The sequence below is a fragment of the Girardinichthys multiradiatus genome, chromosome 4, assembly GCF_021462225.1.
Source record: "Girardinichthys multiradiatus isolate DD_20200921_A chromosome 4, DD_fGirMul_XY1, whole genome shotgun sequence".
Classification (NCBI taxonomy): Eukaryota; Metazoa; Chordata; class Actinopteri; order Cyprinodontiformes; family Goodeidae; genus Girardinichthys; species Girardinichthys multiradiatus.
This window is the reverse complement of record NC_061797.1, coordinates 25,468,099-25,490,703: the sequence shown is the minus strand read 5'-3', so window position 1 is coordinate 25,490,703 and position 22,605 is coordinate 25,468,099. Positions and strand designations below refer to the sequence as shown.

At 40.5% G+C, this 22,605-nt stretch overlaps 1 protein-coding gene across 7 annotated transcripts in view; it reads right to left on the bottom strand.

Moving 5' to 3' along the window:
• sox6 (SRY-box transcription factor 6) overlaps positions 1–17,886 on the bottom strand; it is a 162,150-nt gene extending 144,264 nt beyond the window's left edge. For 3 of the 7 annotated variants that reach the window (XM_047362723.1, XM_047362726.1, XM_047362729.1), the window contains exon 1: positions 15,775–16,190. The gene's annotated coding sequence lies outside the window, so the exon portion shown is untranslated. The other 4 variants (XM_047362725.1, XM_047362728.1, XM_047362727.1 and 1 more) reach the window with 3 other exon arrangements.
• Positions 17,887–22,605: the final 4,719 nt, after the last annotated feature.

The window sequence follows — 22,605 nt, the reverse complement described above, 5'->3', positions numbered from 1 at the left end:
TGTCTCCTGGACCAAGCTGCAAGCGTACCCTGTCCACCCTCCAACGTAAGCATCTGCACACCAAACTCATTCCTGTTTACTCCGAGCTCACACAGAACAGCACCTAAAGAACCTTCTACAAACTCAACCTCAACAAACCTGGTTCCTGAATCCCTCTACCCCTGGCAACCTAACCACACCTATTTAGTAAGCTGTTCTCTTGATTACATTAATTCCTTGTTCTTATTCGATATCATTCAGTTCCCTGTTTTCACCAGTTCTCTTCCCATACAGATGGAGAATCATCCGTTATGTTCCTGATTATCATTGTCTCAATAAACATCCTTTACTTATTCTGTTCTCCGGAGTGTTCTCTGTATGTGGGTCAGATCTATTGCAAACAGAATGACAGAACACTCTGGCCAACAAGACCCAGCAGAAGCACTCTGTAGAACTCTCTCTGAACATGCTAATCAAATCCACTTTCATGATTCTTCTCTCCGTTCCCTTTCAGAGCAACAATGCCAGACTAACCAACAGCTAGAGCAGATTGCCTCCATGTTGCAAAAAAACCTTAGGTACTCAGTCCAAGACACATGTAGATGGCGCTACTGCATTACCAGTATCTCAACAGCTACCTCATTCTTGTGACGTTACTTCCCCTAATCCTGAAAAGTTTTCAAGTGAGGTGGGCAATTGTGGGAGGTTTTTGCTTCAGTGCTCCCTGGTTTTCAACCGATCCCCCCGTTCCTTTCCCCAAGATGATGTAAAGATTTCTTATTTTATTGGATTATTGACAGGCAAGGCCTTACAGTGGGCTGAGGCCTGGTTTCCTGATTGTAGAGAATTTGGTTGTACTTTTGAAGATTTTGTCAAGGAGTTTAAAAGGACTTTTTCCCCTGTGTTAGACAAGTCTAGTGCTGGCCGACAGTTGAGGGCCTTAAAACAACGTCACAGACCCATTACTGAGTTTTCTATCGAATTTTGTACGTTAGCAGCTACCTTGGGTTGGAATAATGAAGCTGTGAAAAATACCGTTTTGCACGCTTTAGATGATTCACTAAAAGATGAGTTAGCCGTGATTGATGAACCCCTTACCTTAGATGAAGTTATTTCCTTAGCTACCAGAGTTGACAACAGAATCAGAGAGAGAAGGAGAGCCAGAGCAGAAAGGTCCAATTACAAACCTCCGCTGAAGAGTAATTTTCCACCCTATGTTAAGTATCCACCTCAGCAACCAGTTCCTGAACCTGAGCCCATGCTGGTGGGACGTACTCGTCTCACTTTAGAAGAGAGACGGAGACGCAGATTATCCAAACAGTGTTTTTACTGTGGATCTTCAGATCATTTTGTAGCAACTTGTCCTGTCTGCCCCGGGCCATTAAAAGACAGGGTCCACCGGCTTTGAAGGGGGGGCTGGTGGACCACACTCAGATTTGTAAAGCCCCCAGAATTAGCTTACCTGCTACTATCATAGTGAACCAGCATACCATGACCTTATCGGCGTTGATAGATTCTGGCTGCGAACAGAACTTAATAGATTCAGAGTTGATAAATCAGGCGGGTATAGAAGTTGAACTACTTGATTCCCCACGTTCTGTTCTAGCTCTAGACGGTAAGAAATTACAGCAAATAACTCAACGGACCAAACCAGTAGAACTTTTTTTGTCAGGCAATCATAGAGAGAAGACATCTTTTTTTGTGTTTCCTGTGTCTCAAGGCTCATTAGTCTTAGGTTTCCCCTGGTTGCAAGAACATAATCCACATTTAGATTGGTCTAAGTGTCGTATTGAATCCTCATCCACTAATTGTCACTCATCTTGTCTCCAGTCTGCCTTTTCTCCTAGTCAACCTCAACAGGGCAATAAAGAGGACGAGGTAATTGATCTGACTCCTGTGCCCGTTGAATACCATGATCTTAAGGGAGTCTTTAGTAAATATAAGGCCCTGTCCCTACCACCTCACAGACCCTATGATTGCGCGATCAACCTTCTTCCCGGTGCGCTTCTGCCCCCTAGAAGACTTTATAACATCTCCCGTCCTGAGCAAAAGTCTATGGAGACTATATAAATGACTCCTTGTCTGCAGGAATTATTCGGCCCTCCTCCTCACCACTTGGGGCAGGATTTTTATTTGTAGGAAGAAGGACGGTTCTTTACGTCATTACATTGATTATAGGGGTTTAAATCAAATCACCATTAAGAATAAGTACCCACTTCCTCTCATCACCTCTGCTTTCGAACCGGTTTATGGTGCCACTATATTCTCTAAGTTACATCTTCATAATGCTTACCATCTGGTCAGGATCCGCCAGGGGGATGAGTGGAAGACGGCTTTCAAGACACCGCAAGGCCATTTTGAATACTGGGTCATTCCCTTTGGACTATGTAATGCTCCTGCTGTGTTCCAGGCTTTAGTCAACGACGTTCTCAGAGACTTTTTGAACATTTTTGTTTTCGTGTACTTGGATGACATTTTGATCTACTCAAAAGACGTTCAGGAGCATCGCAGACATGTTCGGCAAGTACTGCAGCACCTTCTGGAGAACCACTTGTTTCTTAAAGCCGAGAAGTGTGTGTTTCATCAGTCTTCCATCACATTTCTGGCCTACATCCTTGAGGGTGGACAGGTACGTTCAGATCCAGAGAAAATAAAAGCAGTACTGGAATTACCGGTGCCTGACTCTCGCAAATCATTACAGCATTTTCTGGGATTTGTAAATTTTTACAGACGTTTCATTAAGGATTATAGTCTCATTGCTGCACCTCTGACTGCACTAACTTCCTCTAAGTTTTCAATTTCCTGGTCAGCCGAAGCAGCTTTCCAGGTTCTCAAAGAGAAGTTCTCCCAAGCCTCCATCTTAGTCCATCCGGATTCCTCAAGACAGTTCATCCTGGAGGTCGACGCCTCTGACATTGGAGTCGGAGCAGTATTATCACAGAACTCAGAAGATGAGAGACTTCATCCTTGTGCTTTTTTTTCCCCGCAGGTTCATTTACACAGAGAGGAACTATGACGTGGGTGACAGAGAACTGCTGGGAATTAAACTGGCCCTTGAGGATTGGTGCCACTGGCTTGAGGGGGCTGAGCATCCCATCCAAGTCTGGACTGATCATAAGAACTTGGCCTACCTCCAGTCAGCTAAAAGACTTAACCCACGCCAGTCTCAGTGGTCTTTATTTTTCTCTCGTTTTGACTTATGCATTTCTTTCAGACCCGGACCTAAGAACCCTAAGCCAGATGCCCTCTCCAGACAGTTTGCCACTGATGATTCCGTGAAGGAACCAGCTCCCATCCTGCCGCCCAGTTGGACGGTTGGAGCACTCAGGTGGGAGATAGAAGACACTGTTCTTAAGGCTCAACAAACGGAACCTGACCCTGGCAATGGACCGCCAAACTGCATCTATGTTCCATCTAAAGTACGTTCCCGACTAATTGATTGGTTGCATACAGCAAAAGTTTCTGCCCATCCTGGTGTTAGCAGAACTATCGCACTAGTTCAAAGAAGGTTTTGGTGGCCCTCGCTGCACAAAGATGTGAAAGAGTTTGTTCAGGCTTGTGCAATCTGCACCAAAAATAAGTCCAGTAACCAGTCATCCGCGGGTCTTCTCCAACCTCTCAGCATCCCAAATCGACCTTGGTCTCATTTAGCATTGGATTTCATTACCGGACTTCCCCTTTCCTCAGGTATGACAACAATTCTCACTGTTGTGGATCGTTTCTCTAAGGCATTGTCATCTCATTCCCCTCAGGAAGCTTCCGTCAGCCCTACAGTTCACACGTTTCTTCAGCTACTGGACATTCACCTTTTGAAGCTTCACTTGGTTATCAGCCACCTCTGTTTGCTGCCGACAAAAAGGATATCACGGTTTCATCTGTCCACCAACATGTCCGCCGCTGCAAATCCATCTGAGACTCGACTATCCAGACCTTGCACCGCACTGCTGACCAAAACAAGCGTTTCGCTGATCGGAAATGGAGTCCTGCACCTGAACACCAGCCTGGACAGAGGGTATGGTTGTCAGCACGTGATATTCCCCATAAATCCATGTCTCGGAAGCTTTTCCCTCATTTAATCGGTCCCTATGAGATTGAGACTGTGATTAGTCCCTCTGCTGTTCGCCTTCGTTTACCTGCAAGTCTTCGCATTCATCCTACATTCCATGTATCTCAGATAAAGCCAGTGGTCTCCAGTGACTCGACGCCAGAGTGTTTTGCCCTCAGTGGTAACAAGCTCAAGCCAAACACTAAGTCTATGCTTTGTTCTTCGACCTCATGTAACTATGTTTATGCTCCTTCGCAGGCTAAGTAAACCTAAACCCTGGATTTATGTCACTGAATACTGACTATGTGTCCGGAAGTCTTTCTGGATGATCAAGACTATCTATGTTCTGAGGACTTCATTTCCTATCTCCTGTCTTCGGTTGAATTTGCATCAAGCTGGCAGTTTCCTGCTACCTTCGTCTCCTGGACCAAGCCGTAAGCGTACCCTGTCCACCCTCCAACGTAAGCATCTGCACACCGAACTCATTCCTGTTTGCTCCGAGCTCACATAGAACAGCACCTAAAGAACCTTCTACAAACTCAACCTCGACAAACCTGGTTCCTGAATCCCTCTACCCCTGGCAACCTGACCACACTTATTTAGTAAGCTGTTCTCTTGGTTACATTAATTCCTTGTTCTTATTCGATATCATTCAATTCCCTGTTTTCACCAGTTCTCTTCCCCTCTTCCCATACAGTTGGAGAATCATCCGTTACGTTCCTGATTATCATTGTCTCAATAAACATCCTTTATTTATTCTGTTCTCTGGAGTGTCCTCTGTATGTGGGTCAGATCTATTGCAAACAGAATGACAGCTCCAGGTGTCTTTGCCGACAAAGGGCAACAAAGGAGAACATCCAGAAGCAGCTGTCCACAAGATATTAACTTGAATCTGGTGTTAACAGCACAACAGGTGGGTCACAAGAAATATATTTCCTTTTCACTTGTGAACACATGTTTCTCATTGTAGTGCTCCTAGTAGAAATGCTACTGCTGCTCAACACAAACTGCTTTTCACATTTATTTTACATTAAATATGGGTATTTTCATCGAAGGTACTGGAAGCATTCCAGTGGCTGGAAAAATGAAAATGTTGATAGTAAATTTTGTAAATTCAACTACTACAAAAAGAAAAATATTAACAGAACTACTTCAGTTTGCTAAAACATGTGCAGTTTAAGCTGTTAAAATAATTTGATCAAAGAACGGTCCTGAACAGAGTGTGTGCATATGTGATAAATGCACACTTGAGGCAGTGTCCATGTGTGTGTCCGTGTGAGCTCTTCAATTGCCCCCTTTCTGATGTGGTTTTGGGAAGAGTGTGGCCAAACAGTAAAATGTTGAAATTGGAAAAAATATTACCCTTTTTTCTCCTGAATAGCAGAGAGATAAGCACCCCCTTTAGCAACGAAGCCAGTGGAGTTTAAGCTTATTATGAATACCTCTCAGAGCACAGAAGCATGTACTGTAGAAATCAAAGGGAGTAATAGGCAGGTAAGCCAGTGTCATTTTAAGGAGGAAGTCAGTTGTGAAATTGTAAAATGCTGAGGCCCTGCTGCCAATCTGAAGCCTTCAGAACAGTCCCGTGAATGATTTTATTTAATGGCGACGACTATTGTGGATTTGGAAAAGTTAGAGGTTTGTGAGATGAACAGAAAGAAAATCCAATGGTAATCTCTCCATTGATGGAGGCTAATAAGAACAGGCCGTTTATCTCTCTGATTAAACAGAACATACTCCAAAGTGCACAAGAATGTGAGATTTTATAAGCTTCCTAAGGTAGACCAGGCTTTGCTCAACATTCCTCGTGGTTTTCATGTTAAATTGGCGGTGAAAATCCGCTGTTGTATGCTGGATTTAAACTATAAAACAAAAAGTAGTCACCTTATTTTTTTATATATTTTTTTTTTAGATTCAGAAGCTGCTCATCATGTGTCGAGTGTACACAGAAAGGAACATCAAATGTGAATTTGCAGTTCCATGTTCGGCTTTGCATTTTGTGCCTAATAGCTTAAGCTGTAAAGCTTCTCTGCAAAGATCTGCTGTAGAGATGATACCATAACACGGTTGATCCGAGAGAGACAAGGCTTTGAGGCACTCAGATAATCTATAACACACTCACATTCAAACACCTTCAAGCTAATACATACTGGGTTTTTTTCTTTGCTGAATATTCATCCATGTTTCCACATCATCTGCAGGTCTCCTAATCACAGTCACTTCCCCTTTAATCACACGGCTCTAATTAGGTCCTAATAAACCATTTTGCCATCCTCTTAAACCGCCTGTGTGTCACTCACACACCAAACCATGAAATACTATATTAAGGGTCTGTCAACCTCAAAGCAAAGCTTCTCCAGCAGCAGTGAAACAGATACTGCAGGCACACCCCTCTTACACTAATTGAAATAATCGAAAGCTCTGCTTACATGCGACACTTGGTCATGTCTTAAACCATAGCAGGATAGCTGTGCCAGTGCTGAGGCTCTGCTGGTTTATCTGATGTTGGATAATTGTTTAAACCTGAGTGGATATATGCTGCTTGTTCTGCCAAGTAAGGGGAAAAAAATCTTCAATAGCACTTTCCTCCTGTTTCTTGTTTTCTAATTCAATCCAGAGCTGGCTTCATGGAAAGCCTCAATGATCCCATGTTCTTCTTGGAGAACCAGTGTTAGGGACGATGATCACTGACCGTAAGTTGATAATGATGACTGTTTAATTAGAAGCTTTTCTTTGGCCTGGCCATAACCCAAACTCCTCCACCCTGCAGATGGTAACCAATAAATTTAGCTTTTCTTAAGCATAAGGAGGAACATTGTACTTCCCCCAATGTATACCCTGAGCCGCACCCCTAACCAAGAACACAAAGCCTCTCACCCTACTGAAGCAAAACCCCAAACCAAAGCAATGCAGCAAAAAGATGGTGAAGTGTCTGTTACTATATTTTTTTAATCTTGCTCTTTAACTAACACAAAGCACTTTTTATGCATTTTTTTAGTAACTTCAATGAAACTTAATCCAATATTTTCTTACGTCTCCACTCTACCTCCTCTATTTCAAATTACAATGTCAGAAAATTACTTTGCAAATATAGCCAAATGATCAGGGTGAAATTCATTTATCCATGTCACTCATGAACGTATAATAATATTTGTTAATCTCTAGAAATGTTCAAAAAATGCCCATTTAGTCAATATGCAACAACGAGGAAATTAGGTAATTGTTTGGTTTTGAACAAATCTCGTGATAATTTATGGGAAAAGAACAGTTTGAGTTTGAGCCAGTGTGTACAATTTTAACATTGCAGTTTAATTTTTCCGAGCATTTTTCTTTGCATTCTGAGTCGGCTGACTCCAAATAATGCCTGGATTACATGTTTAGGGAAGAGGATTATGGAGAATTACATTATTTTTTTAGGGCTGCATGGTGGCGCAGTTGGTAGCACTGTTGCCTTGCAGCAAGAAGGTCCTGGGTTTGATTCCCAACCGGGGGTCTTTCTGCATGGAGTTTGCATGTTCTCACCGGGTACTCTGACTTCCTCCCACAGTCCAAAGACATACCAGTTAGGTTAATTGGTCTCTCTAAATTGCCCTTAGGTGTATGAATGAGTGTGTGCATGGTTGTTTGTGTGTTGCCCTGTGATGGACTGGCGACCTGTCCAGGGTGTACCCCACCTCTCGCCCATAGACTGCTGGAGATAGGCACCAGCTCCCCTGTGACCCACTATGGAATAAGCGGTAGAAAATGACTGACATTTTTTTTTTTTATTATGGACACTACATTTTATTGTTCTGACAAGTTAGGTCAGCTTATTTTTGGTAACAAGGTACTTTAACATATGAACTTAGAGACTAGTAAGTCGCACATAAATTTCAGAGAAGATTCAAGATTTAGTTTTTCTTTTTTTTCTATTGAGATTTCAAGTTCATATAAACTTATGAAACAACTCCTGTAATTCTGCTATGGAGTTTAGTTTTGGTTGACAATCCAAGGATTCTTAGGTTCTTTCTATCTTGCCAGCACTTACAAAACCTCCTGGAGCCGTGCCTGGGCTTTAGGGACCCATTTTTGATCTTTTAACCCAAGACAAAGATCACGGTAAGACTTAAAATCCAGGACGTTGTAATTATATAAGGTGACTGTGGCTCAGTAGGAAGAGTAGTTGTCTTGCAATCAGAAGATTTTGGGTTCGATTCCAGCTTCCTCCTGCCATATGTTGATGTGCCCCTGGGCAAGGCACTTAACCTCAAGTTGCCTACCGATCTACATATCTGTATGAATGTGTGAGTGCAATTGGGTGAATGTGACTCTAGTGTAAAGCGCTTTGAGTGGCCTGTACGACTGGAAAAGCGCTATATAAGTTCAGTCCATTTACCATATAATGTTAAAGGTGAGAAGTCTTATCTGACAAATGAGCTGGTGATAAGCTTTGACTGAATATCAATTGAGGTACATATCATTTTAAAAGGTGTAGGAAGGCTTTAGATAATGATAATGTGCCATTTTTATTCAAATCTATACACGTTTGCTCTGCAGCACATGTTGTACAACAATATTTATTTTTCCTGATCATAGTTCTATAGATACAGCCAATTTCATTCATCCTGTCTGGTTAGAAAAAAAACAAAAAAAGACTAAACTATCCCTGCCATCCTCCTCTGTTCTCACCAACCTGTCAATCATCTGACGCAGGCGAGTATCCTCCCAGATGTTTCTATACCCATAATGCCTGGCAGAAACACCGATCCGTTTTGTGTGTGCGTACATTGTATGTGGGTGGGTGGCGTGTGCCAGAGAGGCTGTCCCTACAGACTGTCAAAGAGCCTCATGGGAAATTTCCTATTGAGCCAAACCACAAGCTCTCTGTCATTTCAGCAGATTTCAGTATTTTCGGTCCCATTCAACATGGAGTTTATCAGAAACGCTACTTTCTTTGGTTTTACTGCACAAGCCTTGCATTGCTTGGATCGTTATGGCTCATTTTGCTTGTGATTGTTTAGCTGAGCGAGATAGAGGTCCATCAAGTGTAATTCAACACCCGGTGAGATGTTTCAAAGTGCTCAACAGTTATTTCTAAAGTGTGTATGTTAAATTATCTATCCTCAAAAAAATCACGTTAAGCTGAAAAATTTTCTTTTAGTACAACAATTAAACTCCATCATCCTATAGGTATAAAATATCTATTTTTCAAAATTTGTTAAAATAAGTAATTTAAGCTAAAGAAAATTAGTTTGATCTACTGCCTCAAAATTAGAGTGATCTGATGCAACATGTTCAAGAACATCATTATCTGTGCAGTCTTAAGTATTAAGAGAGTCTGCTCTTAGATCATCTTTTCACTAACACCCTCGTCTATGTACTCGGTATGCATGTGAAAGGATTACAAAGACAGACAAAGAGCAGCATAAAGACAGAGACCAGAAGAAAGCTTGTGCTTGCTTGTTGCTGAAGCCATTTTCTCATGATGTACATTAAGAGCAAATCCTTTGCAGCACATCCATGTTTTAGCCTATATAGAAATGATTCAGAAAGGAAACAAAAGGCCTGGGCTTGAAGAGATGCCATGGTTAACTTCATTAAAATTTCCGCCACAAGAACATTACCATCTAGCCCTGCACCCTCCCTCTTTGTCACTTTGATTTGTTGTTGGCACTGTTCATTCGCGTTTTCCACAGGAAACACTGTTGAGAATTTGACTCCCTTCCCAATACATCCTTTCTTTTCCATAACTTTCTCGCCTGGTTTAGATGTCACAGTAGCTGCTCCATGATGCAAGTGGGTGATCAGCATTTGTTTCCATCCAAGAGCACCGAAACACACTGAAGAGATTGAAAGTTAGAACCACTGGCAGAGTAAGGCTCTGGTGAGACCTGTTTTAAAAGAACAAAACTGGCTTTCAAAATATGCTTCTCAAGGGGTTTTTGCATGTATCAGTTCACTCTCCAAACAAGCTAATATCCACTCTGAAACCGAGCTGCAAATCAGGTCAGAAAACAATGATGTGCCAGCAAAAAAGCTCACTGCATCCATAGAGCTGGACCACACAGTAATGAAGTCATGTTGGCTTCCTCAGTCACAACCATGAAACATATTTTACATCTTGTGTCAGATGAAGCTGGCAGATGCCAAGCCGGCTGTTAGCTTCCACAAACTGGATAATGCCTAATTGTTTAGCTTTGACAGACCATGGAGAGCAATGTTGCTTGTGAAAAAAAAAGTATCACTGTTTTCTAAGGCTGTGGGCTGCAAAAGGGTAACTTGTAAAAAATAACAAACCTAAATATTTTATGTGTCCATCCTACATGGTACTAAATCTTTATTTCTACTGCCCATGCTGGCTCAAGTCAAAGTAGCTTCCTCCAAGGCTCTGGCTCACTTACTGGATGGCCCAATACAAATACAATGCCGAGGATCACAAGGAAGAGGGGTTTTGTGAAGCTTTTGTAAGGGAGCAGCGCAAGAACCCACATTACACTAATCTCTTTTCCCTTGTCAAGCTCACAAGATGCGTTCTGAGGTCTTTGGAGATTTTTACAATTTGGCGAAGGCTGAAAAGACTCAAGGCCCAAGATCCCAGCTTTCTTCCTCTGCATTTTTTTAAGTCATCACATTCTGCAGCAAGGTCATTTCAAAACCGCACATATAACATATCCATCTGTGTATGAAATGATTATGCATCCACTGACAAACAAGAATTTTTCATACTTTCTGTGACTAAAATGAAAAAATGCACCATGACTGCAGCCTGCAAGACAGAAACTAAAATAATGTATGCAATACTCTCAAACTGCAGCACTTATATTGTTCCCCAAAACTGCAAGAATAAAGAGCCAACTTTTAAAGCTTGCTTTTTTCTTATCATTTTTCAATCTTAATTATGAACTTACAATTACTTATGTTCCCAAATACCTGCAAAAGGAACACAAGTGTTTGGCTAAAATTCAGTTTCAACCACCTCCACTCTTTTTACACAACCTGACAGGTCTCAGCCTCAGTCTATAAGCCGTGTGTGTGTGTGTGTGTGTGTGCGTGTGTGTGTGTGCGTGTGTGTGAGTGAGAGTGAGAGAGAGAGAAAGAGGGGAGAGTGGGCGTGTGTGTATGCGTGTATGTGCTTTGTGCATAAATGTGTGAGCGAGGACTCCAAAATCCACCACATTTTAATTACTGCCCGGCTGCTGCACTGTGTGTCTCTTTGAAATGGAAATGCAGGCACCATCTTCACACAGCCACTGTACAAATTTTCATCTGATTCATAAAAAACAATGAGCCCCGCTAATTCCTTCACCTGATTACAGGCCCGGACCCATGTCAGAGACGTTCAGCCACCAACGCCCTTCCAATTAATTCTACATATTAATGTGTGATATTAAAAAAGAAAGTATTGGAAAAAAAAAAAAACACGGGGCTACTTACCATAGCCACGTCTGTTGCATTTAGAAGTCAGACTTCATTATGCGCAACTATGCTATTGACTGAAAGAAAATGTCCAATTATTTTGAGAAAAACATATTCAGTGGGAGAGTGAATGATACAGATCAAAATGGGCCACTTAGGTTACTTGTGCAATTATGCAGTTCCTGTGATGATACACATATTTAGATTTTTTTTAAATCTGTAATCCTTTAATGTCAGCAATACTGTTCACTTACAGCAACCAGAGGGACATGAAGATCTAATCAAGTAAGAAAAAAAAAAACAGCGCTGACCGTGTTGATGTTCAGTAAGTGTCTACACACACACACATACACATCCAGTAGGTGCTGTTTTCCTCTATAAAAAACATAACCTGTTACCCAGAGGAGGCTTTAACATTAGACAGAGACAGAGCTGTATTCAGGGGGGAATAAAAGTAAGCATGTAAAAAACTCATGATGCTTTTTGAAGCAGCTATCTATCTCTTATACTCTCTGCATGGACATAATGACCCTCTATGTGTCTTTCTCCCCCAACTGAACCTCAATTTTTTTTTTAAAGCCAAACACGAGGAGCTGTTGTTCAGTTATTAAATTTGACCCACAAAATCTCACCAACTCATCTGAAACTTTACATTCAATTAAAAAAAAACTTCCTTCCCACACCCTCCACTCCACACACGGATACGCTGTGGAATCTCCCCATTAGTTTTGATCATTGTTGAGATATTCTACAGCAAATTAGATAACACTTAGAAAGACAGATGTCACAACATGTGCTGCCACCTTTATTATCTCCTGCGGTCCTCCAGCCTTCTGCTGCGCTCCCCCTTTACCTTTACGGAGCCTGCTGTTGTTTACCTCCTTCTCATCTTGTTTATCATCGGGTCATAGAAGAAGTAACTGGTACCCGTGCACCACTCAACCGCTCCCCTTTCTCTACAATGCTTCACTCTCCCTGGCAACATCCCATAGCAGCCTCTGGTCACCTAGACAGCAAACTTGCCCTTGCCATTCTTCTATAAAGATGAAGCAATGTGCATGGCCTCAGTTATGCTGTCTGAATGATACTTATGAGACAGAATGTTGTTTTCTATCATGATTTTTTGAATAAATTCAATAGAAGAGCAAATACTTGTAAAGTATAGGAGATGCAAAGTACAACCCATCCACTGGAATACTAGGCAAAAAGGGGCTCTATCACTCATGCAAACACACATACACACCAATCATACAGGGAGGACAAATTTACAAAAATGAAAAAAAAAGTTAACTTTCAGAAAGATTGACAGAAATGCAGAATTTGTAAGAAATGATTAAAATAATAAAACACTGTTATTGCTTTCATTGCATTAGTGTAGTGTGACTTGATCAAGCAAAAATGAACATTCATCTCGTTTCTTGACTGTTCTAAACACCAGATTCTGTGAGAAATGAAAATTCAACCATTCTGTGTAAACCTTGCAGCTGCAGAGCAATGCCACTAAAGGAAACCTGCTTACACACTTTAACTTGAATCACGGCATGTCTCGGTAGTGAAACAAATACAGATTTTTTTTTGTTGTATAAACACATAGCATCACTGAAATAAAATAATACCATCCAATCACCCCCGAGAGAGGATAGTTTATCTCATGAGCTTCATCAAACAGCTCATTTCTAAGCAAACATTTAGTCATCCAAAACCAAAAATGGACCAAATTTCTTATTTAGATCTTAAAAGATTTTTTTTTTTAAGCTGAGCAATATGAAAAAAAATACGTCAAAATACATTTCACTCCCTCCTGACTTTTTCTTGATCCCTTTTGCACAAAAAGGTTTAAACAGACACATTTGCACGATAGGGACAGTTAGGGAGAAGGTCTAAAACTGAAATTTCATATTGACCAATCCATATCATATGTATTCAGCTCAGTAACACATTTTAACTGCAGGAATGGTGGTGATATTAATATAATAAATACATGGTAAACTCAGCTGCAATGCTACACAGGGAAGACACTGGATTGGACTTGAACCCGAACAGTACAGGAAGTGTTAGGGCATGTAGGACAGGTGGGTTTCTCCATTCTGCCAATATGAAAGTCCTAAAATCCTTGAACTCCCTGGCACAAGCAGCGCCTGCGTCTCTGCATCTTATGCTGCGTCTAGTGGAGAAAATTCTTAGTGCTGCAAATAAAACGCTTAGTCCTTCTGAGATCCAGAATAGTCCTTAAAATGGTGGGGAAGGAGTTTTTGTTGTCAGGCAATTGACCAACAAAATTTACTTTAGTAAAATACTTACAAAGAAATGCATTGGACTGCAAAAAAAAAAAAAATGCTTTGAAGGGATTGCACTTCCAAAAAATACAACTTTCACATTTCCTCCATTAATAAAATGCATTGAGGTTGCTGCAAACAGGGCTTTAGATGAACAAGATGATCAGTTGAGATGCTGCTCTCTAATCAGAAAATATGGGAGAAATATTTGTAATAAAAGCCGAGCTGGCATCAAAAAGCTGAAGCTGCGGATGCCGCCTTATTTTTTACTGTTTCAGTGAGCGACACGCTAAGCTGGAGCAGCCGTCAGAGGCAAACTCTGTCACAGACAGAGCCGAGTGTCCGTGTATAGCAATCAGGACAATGTGCTGAATGGGCAGTCTAATTATAAATGTGCCTTTTAGGCTCGCGTTGGGTCTCCAGAACCGCCTTACCTTATGAGGAGGACCTGTGTAAACGGGCCGAACAGGGGGCTCGAAACAAAATGGCAAGAGGGGTAAAGAAGAAAAAAAGAGAAAACTTTAACAGACTTTTTACTCTGGAGAGCTGGGGTCAGGTTTGGAGAGAGGGGAAAAAAACTGGAGATCGTACCCGAGTGGCATTAAATCACAGGTGGAGTTCTGAATAAAGTTCAATTAATGACTTGTAAATAAAGGAAATGCTACTTCAGTTGTCCAAAAGTTTAATTTGTCATCTTAGTTTATTCTTTTATCAAAATTATATTAAAAATCCCATCTGTTAGACACAGTCAGTAAGTGTCTGTTTAGTATGTTTAATTTAACATAAGGAGCCCGTGTGTAAGCGCAATACACGCTAATTTAGACCATTCTGCATATAAAAACTAACTTATAAAATTGAGTTTATCATCTAAATGTGTTTTCTACAAAACAAAGTACTAACTATAAGTGTTTTTAATGTTAAAAACATACATACTCCTTGTTAACATCATAGCATCAGCTTTATGCTGACCATTGCTGGTTTTGTAATTATTTATTCCCTTAAGGCAAAAAATAATAATATTTGCAGAAAAAAACTGTAAACAATAAGCACTAAATCAACCTCCAGAGTCCGGAGCGCATTAATATGGTTCGGCTCAGATACAATAAAAACAGGATTTTCTTATAGTCCATAGCCTACATCTGCTCTGAACAGACAAGCCTTGCGATTGTTGAATTTAATTTACGGCTTATGCATTCTTAAGGGGTCAATTCTCCCGACCCCCGGGAAAGTTTGAGAGGAGCAAAAATTCCCAAGCTGCGCTACTTGAAGAAACTTTGCACATCTGTCCTAAAAAAAGGGAAGAAATTCCGATTTTTCTCCCGCAAAGCACATACATTGTTAAGGTCAAACAGGGAGAAAGAGGTTCGGACTGCGACTTCCAAATAATAAAAAAAAAAAGGCAATGAGAGTGAAGCGAAAGCTTCACACAGCCGTCACACACAGAGACTGGAAACCTACCAGGGCGCACGTCACTGTCAATGAAAGGTACCGCTGTGTGGACAGACGTGAAACTGCCACCAGGCGGAATAAAGTTACGGGACATGTAAACAGAGACACCGAACCTCCATTAGCCTTAAAGGTGGTTCGGAATCAACACTTAGTCGGCATAGTTGGTGGAAATCACTCAAATTAAAGTGTTTAACCATTGTGTTTCATGAGTCCGCAGATTCGATGAAATACTATTACAAACCTTTAGAACACATCACATGCATTTAAGGAGGTATTTATAGCTATAAACGAATATTGTAAATGAGTTTTAATTACCGATTATTGTGAGTAAGAGCCACTCCGAGTCAGGACACAACCCGCCTCTGCCGTCTCTCGTCGTATCGGTTTGTTTTATGTTCTTTGAGAAAAACAAGCGACGCATCAGGACATCCGCAACAATCAAAGTTTGACTTCCACTCTTGTCCGCCGCAAAACTTCCCGTCCCGTTCCCGCTCGGCGCGTGAGGAACTCTCCCGCATTGTTTCAAAGCGTGAACGCACGCAGCGCGCGGGACGCTTTCACTGACAGCTGACGCTGAAACAGAAAATAATAACAATCATCAGGAGAACAGAGCAAGCGAGTGGTTTTTACCTTGACGACGAGAGCCGTGGAGGAGAAAGCTCCGCGTCCTTCCTTTTGCTCAATAAACGCTACACTCGGCTATAGTTTACAGGGATCACTGGGCTGCTATCTGTTGAGCGAAAACTTGACTCTGCGCACACGGGGCCATATACAGGAAAGTGGCGCCGGAGGTGGTGGGGGATCCAAGAGACTGCGAAGTTCAGTTGTCCAAAAAAAAAACAAAAAAAAAAAAACAAAAACTACAAGAACCTTATGTTGTTCGCCTATCTGCTCTTTATCTCCCTCCCCTCACGCACTCACAAAGACAAGACTACAGGAGCTGGAGATGCTGTCAATCTTGGCAATCAATGCGAGCAGCCATGTCGCAAGTATTCAAAGCATTTCCCGTCGTGCAACATCAGAAAGTGAGTGGCCAGGGCATTGATCTGAGGAAGGCAAAGAGGCAAGACTCTCCCCCTTCCTCCTCACCCCACCTCCACCTCCTCCTCCTCCCAGACAAGAGATGCGAGACAGAGAGAGAGAGGGAGGGACAGAGAGGAAGAGATGAAATAAAAGTGAAGATGATTGTTTCTGCCTCTACTTAAGTGTTTTTTCTTTAAGTGAAATGAACATCAAGTACAGCAGACACGGCAACCTTGTTTTAATTCTAGATGCTGCACTTCTGCTGTTTTATTTTATGCTACTACATGATTATTAAAGTGCTGATTCTTTTTCTCTTTAGGTGAAAACATTCCTGTTCACTTGCAGAAGAAAACACAGGTTCTGTAGGAGGAAAACTCAGGTACTGTAACAGGAGGGCAGCTGTAACATGTGAGCGAGACGAGAGTTTAGATATCAGATTGAACTTTTGTAAGGAAGAAGAAATTAAAATAAGCAGATCCGGTTTAGAACAGTACATACATATTCTCTAAAATAAACAGACTATCAATTCTCTCATTTTTTCTACAGCAAAAATAAAACCCAAAATGTTTTCAGTTCCACTTCATCTGAAGGTCCTCGAATTACGGCTAATTTCATGGTGATTTTGCCTTGGTTTTTAAAATAACTGTGTCGAGGAATTATCCTAGAATCTGCTCCTACAATCTTCTCATCATGGGAGGCGTTTCTTTCATTGCCATTGTGTTTTTATAGTATTGGATCATGTATCAGTGCGTATAGCTAAATAAAGTTACATTTTAGAATTTTTTAATTCAATCTAAATTTGTGAACCGATTGCAAAATTTAAGAAAAGGAAATCTGAAAAGAAAAAAATCTGTACAATGGTCACAGAATTTCTATATATTTTTTTTCTTTAATTTTACCTGAGCAAAAACTAAAACAATCAATAATGATTGAATTACCTTTTAAATAGTTTGAAATACATCTTTACATTTTATCACCGACCCGCACATATCTATTTAATCGTGAGAAATTAAAGTTTAAGTCTACAGGTTGCCACAACAAAGCGCCATTTATCTGTCTTGAGCATCTGTTTTAGATCATCAGCTTGGATTCGAGACGGAGAAGGAGGAGGCCCGCTTATGTCAAAGTGAAGAAATTTCAACAGAACCGCAGATTAAAAAAAAAAAAAAAGCCATAAATGGTACTAATGGATGAGTTTTAGCCATCTCCAAATCACCAGCGGCAGCAGCAGCATTTTCTTATAAGCGTTTAAAATTTAACCCTAAAAGTCCAGTAATGAGGAACAAATAAAAGTTTACTTACAGAGAGGGAAGATGGACAGCGGGAGAAAACTCTGATTGTTAACAGCCGAGTGTCATGGAGCTGAAAGAGGGAGGAGAAGCAAAGAAAAGGGCGACAGAGGGAGGGAGAGAATGACAGGGAGCTAGAGAAGGGGCAAAGTTAGAGAGAGAGAGAGAGATAGATGCACAACCCGACCACAACATCGCATCCGATCGGATCAGACGCGTCTGACTTTCTCTTTCTTCTCCAGGTGAGGCAAAAGGTAAAACAAACCCACCACCCAGCAGCTGCGGCAGGAGCTCCTGCTCCAGAAATCCACTTCCGCTAAAAGTCCTCAGTTATTTTATCTGAGAGGATGTGAGAAAGTACTTTTATTTGCCGAAATAAAAGGAATAAACCTACCTGTGTAAACTTTTTCTCCATTTCTTCACACACAGAAATCTGAGCAGACACTCAGAACAAGAGAAACAAAAACATATAATCATGAGTCTGTGAAAAATGTAACACCGTGTTTTTCAAATCCACTCACGATGATTTATATGTGGTTTCTCTTTTAATGCAGTTACTTAAAGCGGCGGGATTTTCTTTAATTTTCCGGACGCAGCGCTTGTTGAACGTGCCTCATGCGCCACCTTTTGGACACTGTGAAAAAAACACCTGCGGGTGAAGTTCGTCCTACAAAAGCAGATGGTTGGAAACGAGAATAAATCAGCGCATGCGTGGGCCTTGTGGTTTTTGAAGTTAAAGTTGATTCTGATTTGATCATATTTGGACGCCACTGTTGTGCAGAAAATTATATATTTTTTTCTGTGTCCCTTAAGTAACAATGCCTAAAAATGGAAAAAAAAATTGATTTGTTCTAAAAAAAAAACTAAAAAAAACAATGTTGCAAACTAAAATATAATTTTGACTTTTGGACTTAATCATGCACTGTACTGAGCAGCTGAGCAGGCACCTGGAAATGCCAGATCTTTCTCGGAAAAAAGAACCAAACAAAAAACAAATGCAGGCCTATTTTTAAAGAGGGGACTGCATGGCTTCCTCTTTGCAGCTCAGATGGTAGTGCAGGAGGGCTGCATGAAGAGCAAAAAAGACAGTCCAACTTGTTGGGGGGTAAGGCAGACACATTTGCATACCCTGTGAGTCTTTGATGCGTCTTCAGCTTCAAGTCTAGCCCATAAATATTTGAAAAGGAGAGTGCATGAAAATCAACATTTTTGTTACATTAAATTAACATGTGTTCTTCCCCCTGTTCTGCATGGTTAATTAGAGAACACCATCCAGTCAGTGGGTGAGGATGGGTGGGGGGTGGACAGGATGGGGTACACTTTGATTACTGTGCAGATGGAACAGGTTTTTCAAAGGTGGGCCGCCGATTCATGATTTGTGCTTACAGGAATGCAGGGATCGGTGTTTTCATTGAGATTTTACAACTTCAAACTATTAGCAATCCCTCCCTTTCACATCAGTTTTTCTATCTAAGGGGAAACAACCTTCTTTTAAGCCTCACATATTGGCATTTGTAAGCACCTTTCTGAACACTGGAACTATTCAGGCCTGTATTTGAAACAATCATAGTTTTAATTAGATCAGACAAATTATACAGCATTTCTCGACATCATAGTGCTATCAGAATTATTGCACAAATTTTGCAGGGATCTGTAGTGCTATTTTGCTGTATTCTATTATGATTTTTTAATTGTCTTCTGACATGTTTATGTAGCCTGTATTTAAAATAATAAGCAAAATGAATCAGGACAAAATTCCCCTTTTTATCTATTCTAAAGTTATTTCTGAGTATAAAAACAGCCTTTGACCTTTTTTTTTCTGTAGCCCATCTTAGAGCAAAACTCTGTTTTTGATGTTGTTGCATTAAGTAAAAACTGTTTTCCATAATGCAAGAAGATCTTCAATAACAGACAATTTAATGATTTTTCTTTAACAGCTAAAATACTCTGACCTGTATAAGAAGGCAGCTGTGCTCTATGTCAGGATGTGGTCATCTAAGAACCAAATCTAGAAAGCCAACATGACCCCATGGAAGCCAGCGTGCGCAATTACCTCCAACAGCATTTGCATTCATGCAAATCAACTCCCTCCCAATTGGACTTGGAGTGTGGTGGGATGCTCTGTTCTCATTAGCTGACCCAAAATCTCTTACTCGTAACTCTGGATTTCATCAAAGTTTAGTCAGGATCTAATATTTCCTTTCAAGTTAACAGCGAACCCTTGATTCATCATGTTGAAATAAGAAGTGCAACATGCCATTTCTAATTATATAGTTATCAAGAACAACATCCCACAGCTTGTGCCAATGATAATATACACGCAGATGCATGCAGAAATGTAAACCCATTAATCTGGTCCAGTGATACAAGGGGACGCATTTGGAAACAAACGTTGTTGTCCATGTGAACGACAGTGCCAGCAAACTACACACATATGGGAATACTCCTGTCTCAACTACAAACTTAAAGCTTTTGGATGTTTCAGTCAAACACATTTACAAATTGCAGCGTCTTATAAATGCAGAAGAAGTCATGTGGTTTTTGTTGTTACACAAAAATACTCATATGTCACAATTGTTTAGATTTTTAAATACAAAATGCACTTCGTTTTGTGCTTAAGTCACAGAGTTTTGGAGATTTCCTCGCTGCAGCTTCGCGTGTGTGAGTGTGTATGTGGAGCTGCTAGATTAAAGAGAAGGGCCCAGGGGCATTTGATCATTTGCAAAGCAATTGCTTTATGTATAAGAAGCCCAATTCACTGTAGGTATTGTAAAAGCTTTCCGTTTAAGGAACACAAGATTGTTCATTCATTGTTTGAAAAACAGATCAGTGTCTCTATTCCCACTTAATCATTTATGCAAAACAAACTGTTTTCTCTAACTTGTTTTATTCATAACAACTCATTAATGATATTGTTCTGCATATAGTAAGTAAGTTGTATGACACGGAGACTTTGAAAATCAGATATTCTAATTTCTGCTTGCAGCTAGGGTAGCCTGACTCTTATTCAGCCTCCTCTCTATTCTTTTTATAGCGCACACACAAGATGGGAAGAATATTCAGTGGTTCCTCAGTCTTAAATAATTTAACCCATTCCATCTCTTACATATTAAAAAATGTACCGCATGTGGAACTTAAAAAAAATTGATAAAACAGCATAAAATACTCTTTTGAAATCAAAGCACCTATTGCATCGCCTCTCTTGGTTTTGTTTTTTGGACAATTGGACTACCATCTGACATCCCAACAGTGTGCGCAAAGGAGGCGCCTGGCTGTATTAACAATAATATTTATGTGAAGGGAAATAGGTATAACTGGGAATCACTGCCTGATTTCTCCTCTGCTTTCTGCCTTCATGGGAAAATTATGAATACATTACAAATTCTTTGGGCGGCGGAGTGAACAACACACACCTGAGAACAAGGTCAGGTTCCTCAGCGTGGCGTCAAGCGGCTCCCTTTTCTCAATCAAAAACCAGAAAAGGGAACGAAAACTTAAAATAAGCCTTAAATAAATCAATGTTAATTTAAGCACACTCCAAACAATGACACGAGGCCCTTTAAGTTAAGGATTTCAAATAAGACATTTTATTTACTGCTACTCATCATCTTTTATTTAGAAGTGCTCAAACTACTCTCAAACATCCCTGTCAGGATGCTGAGCAGCAGTGTCTCCTCCTCTGAAAAGAGAAGCCAGTAAGTATTTAGTAAAGGATTAATGCGGCAGGCCTTGATTGCGTTTAACAGAACAGGAACCAATTAGCATAATAGGCCCTCTTCCATTCTCTTTGAAGTCCAGAGCATAGAATAACAAATGTATATGAACCACCAGCCAAACGTCAATACATGGAAATGCCACAATTCTCAGTGGATGGTCTTGGGTGAATTTTTTTTCGTCTTTTTGCAGGAGGAGGGAAAACATCCCATCTTACTGCAAAATAAGCAGTACAGAAGATATGATCTTATAGGAACAAGGGCCAGTAGGCTCTGTGGGGCCCCCATTCCTGGAGGAGAGATGGGAGTGGAGAGGATGCAGCTGCTGAGGAAGGGGCATCCTTTCTCTCAGGTGTTTTCAAAGCCTCACCCCGATGTGAAGGAGCAAAAATAATTACTATCCAATTAAGGATAGAGACATCACTTGGGAGTGATTCGTAACACAAAAGTCTTTTTGAGCAGAGCAGGGTGAGGGCATCGCATTGGTTAAAAGAAGAGCATCACATCTGATCTGTAAATGCAGCAGGGGGATTTATAATGCACGCAAAATGATAAATATTTGTGCTGAAAGCTCCAATATTCTGTAACAGCAGCACGTGTATTCCTTCTATTTAAAAACACATTCTATATTATTTGCCTTTTGAAACGGAAAGTTCAATATTTCTCAGAGCTTTCTTGTACTATTGTAATGTGAAGAGATAGTTCATGATTTAAAGATATGAATTCTGTGCTTCAAGAATCCAGAGTTATTAGCATCCACCTTCCCGGTTGAAAATACACGGAATTAAAAATGCCCTTTTGAGACGGAGAAAGCTTTGAACTTAAGAAACATTTCAAGAAGCGCTTCTCCCTTTTTTGTATTGAAAGTTCACCTCCTTTGAGCATGCCATAGTTTGGATCTCCTTTTTTTTCAAATAATAGAATGAAGTTTAATGGGTCAAGGCAATCAATGTGAAAGTTCAAAGAGAATCTTGAAGCTGAGCTGTGAAGAGAGCACAGTTTGTACATGATTTGAATAAAAATATTGCTGATAAACAGTACTAATGAAATATAATGAGGAAAAACGCTATTTTAGGTGGAATGTTAAAATTCAAGTTGAACTTACAGGTTTGGCATATAAGCAAAGGAATGCTAGAATATGGAAAGAGGATAGTCATTTCAGTTGACACATGAAGCAAAAGTCTCCTCCCATTTCCCTCTTGGATTTACAGGTCATCTTATGTTGAACATGGTGACGATTTGTATTTATTTTTATACTTACCACTTGTTTCTCAAATGCATCATCTTCCACAATTATTGGTTCCCATGGTAAAAAGTTGATGTGTAAAAAGCCTTAAAATAAGTTGTTTTGGAGACAAGGGGAGTCAAAGATGCCACTCTTTATCTCACTTACCATCCCATTTATTGTGCATGGTGGTGAGATGAACCTGGATCAT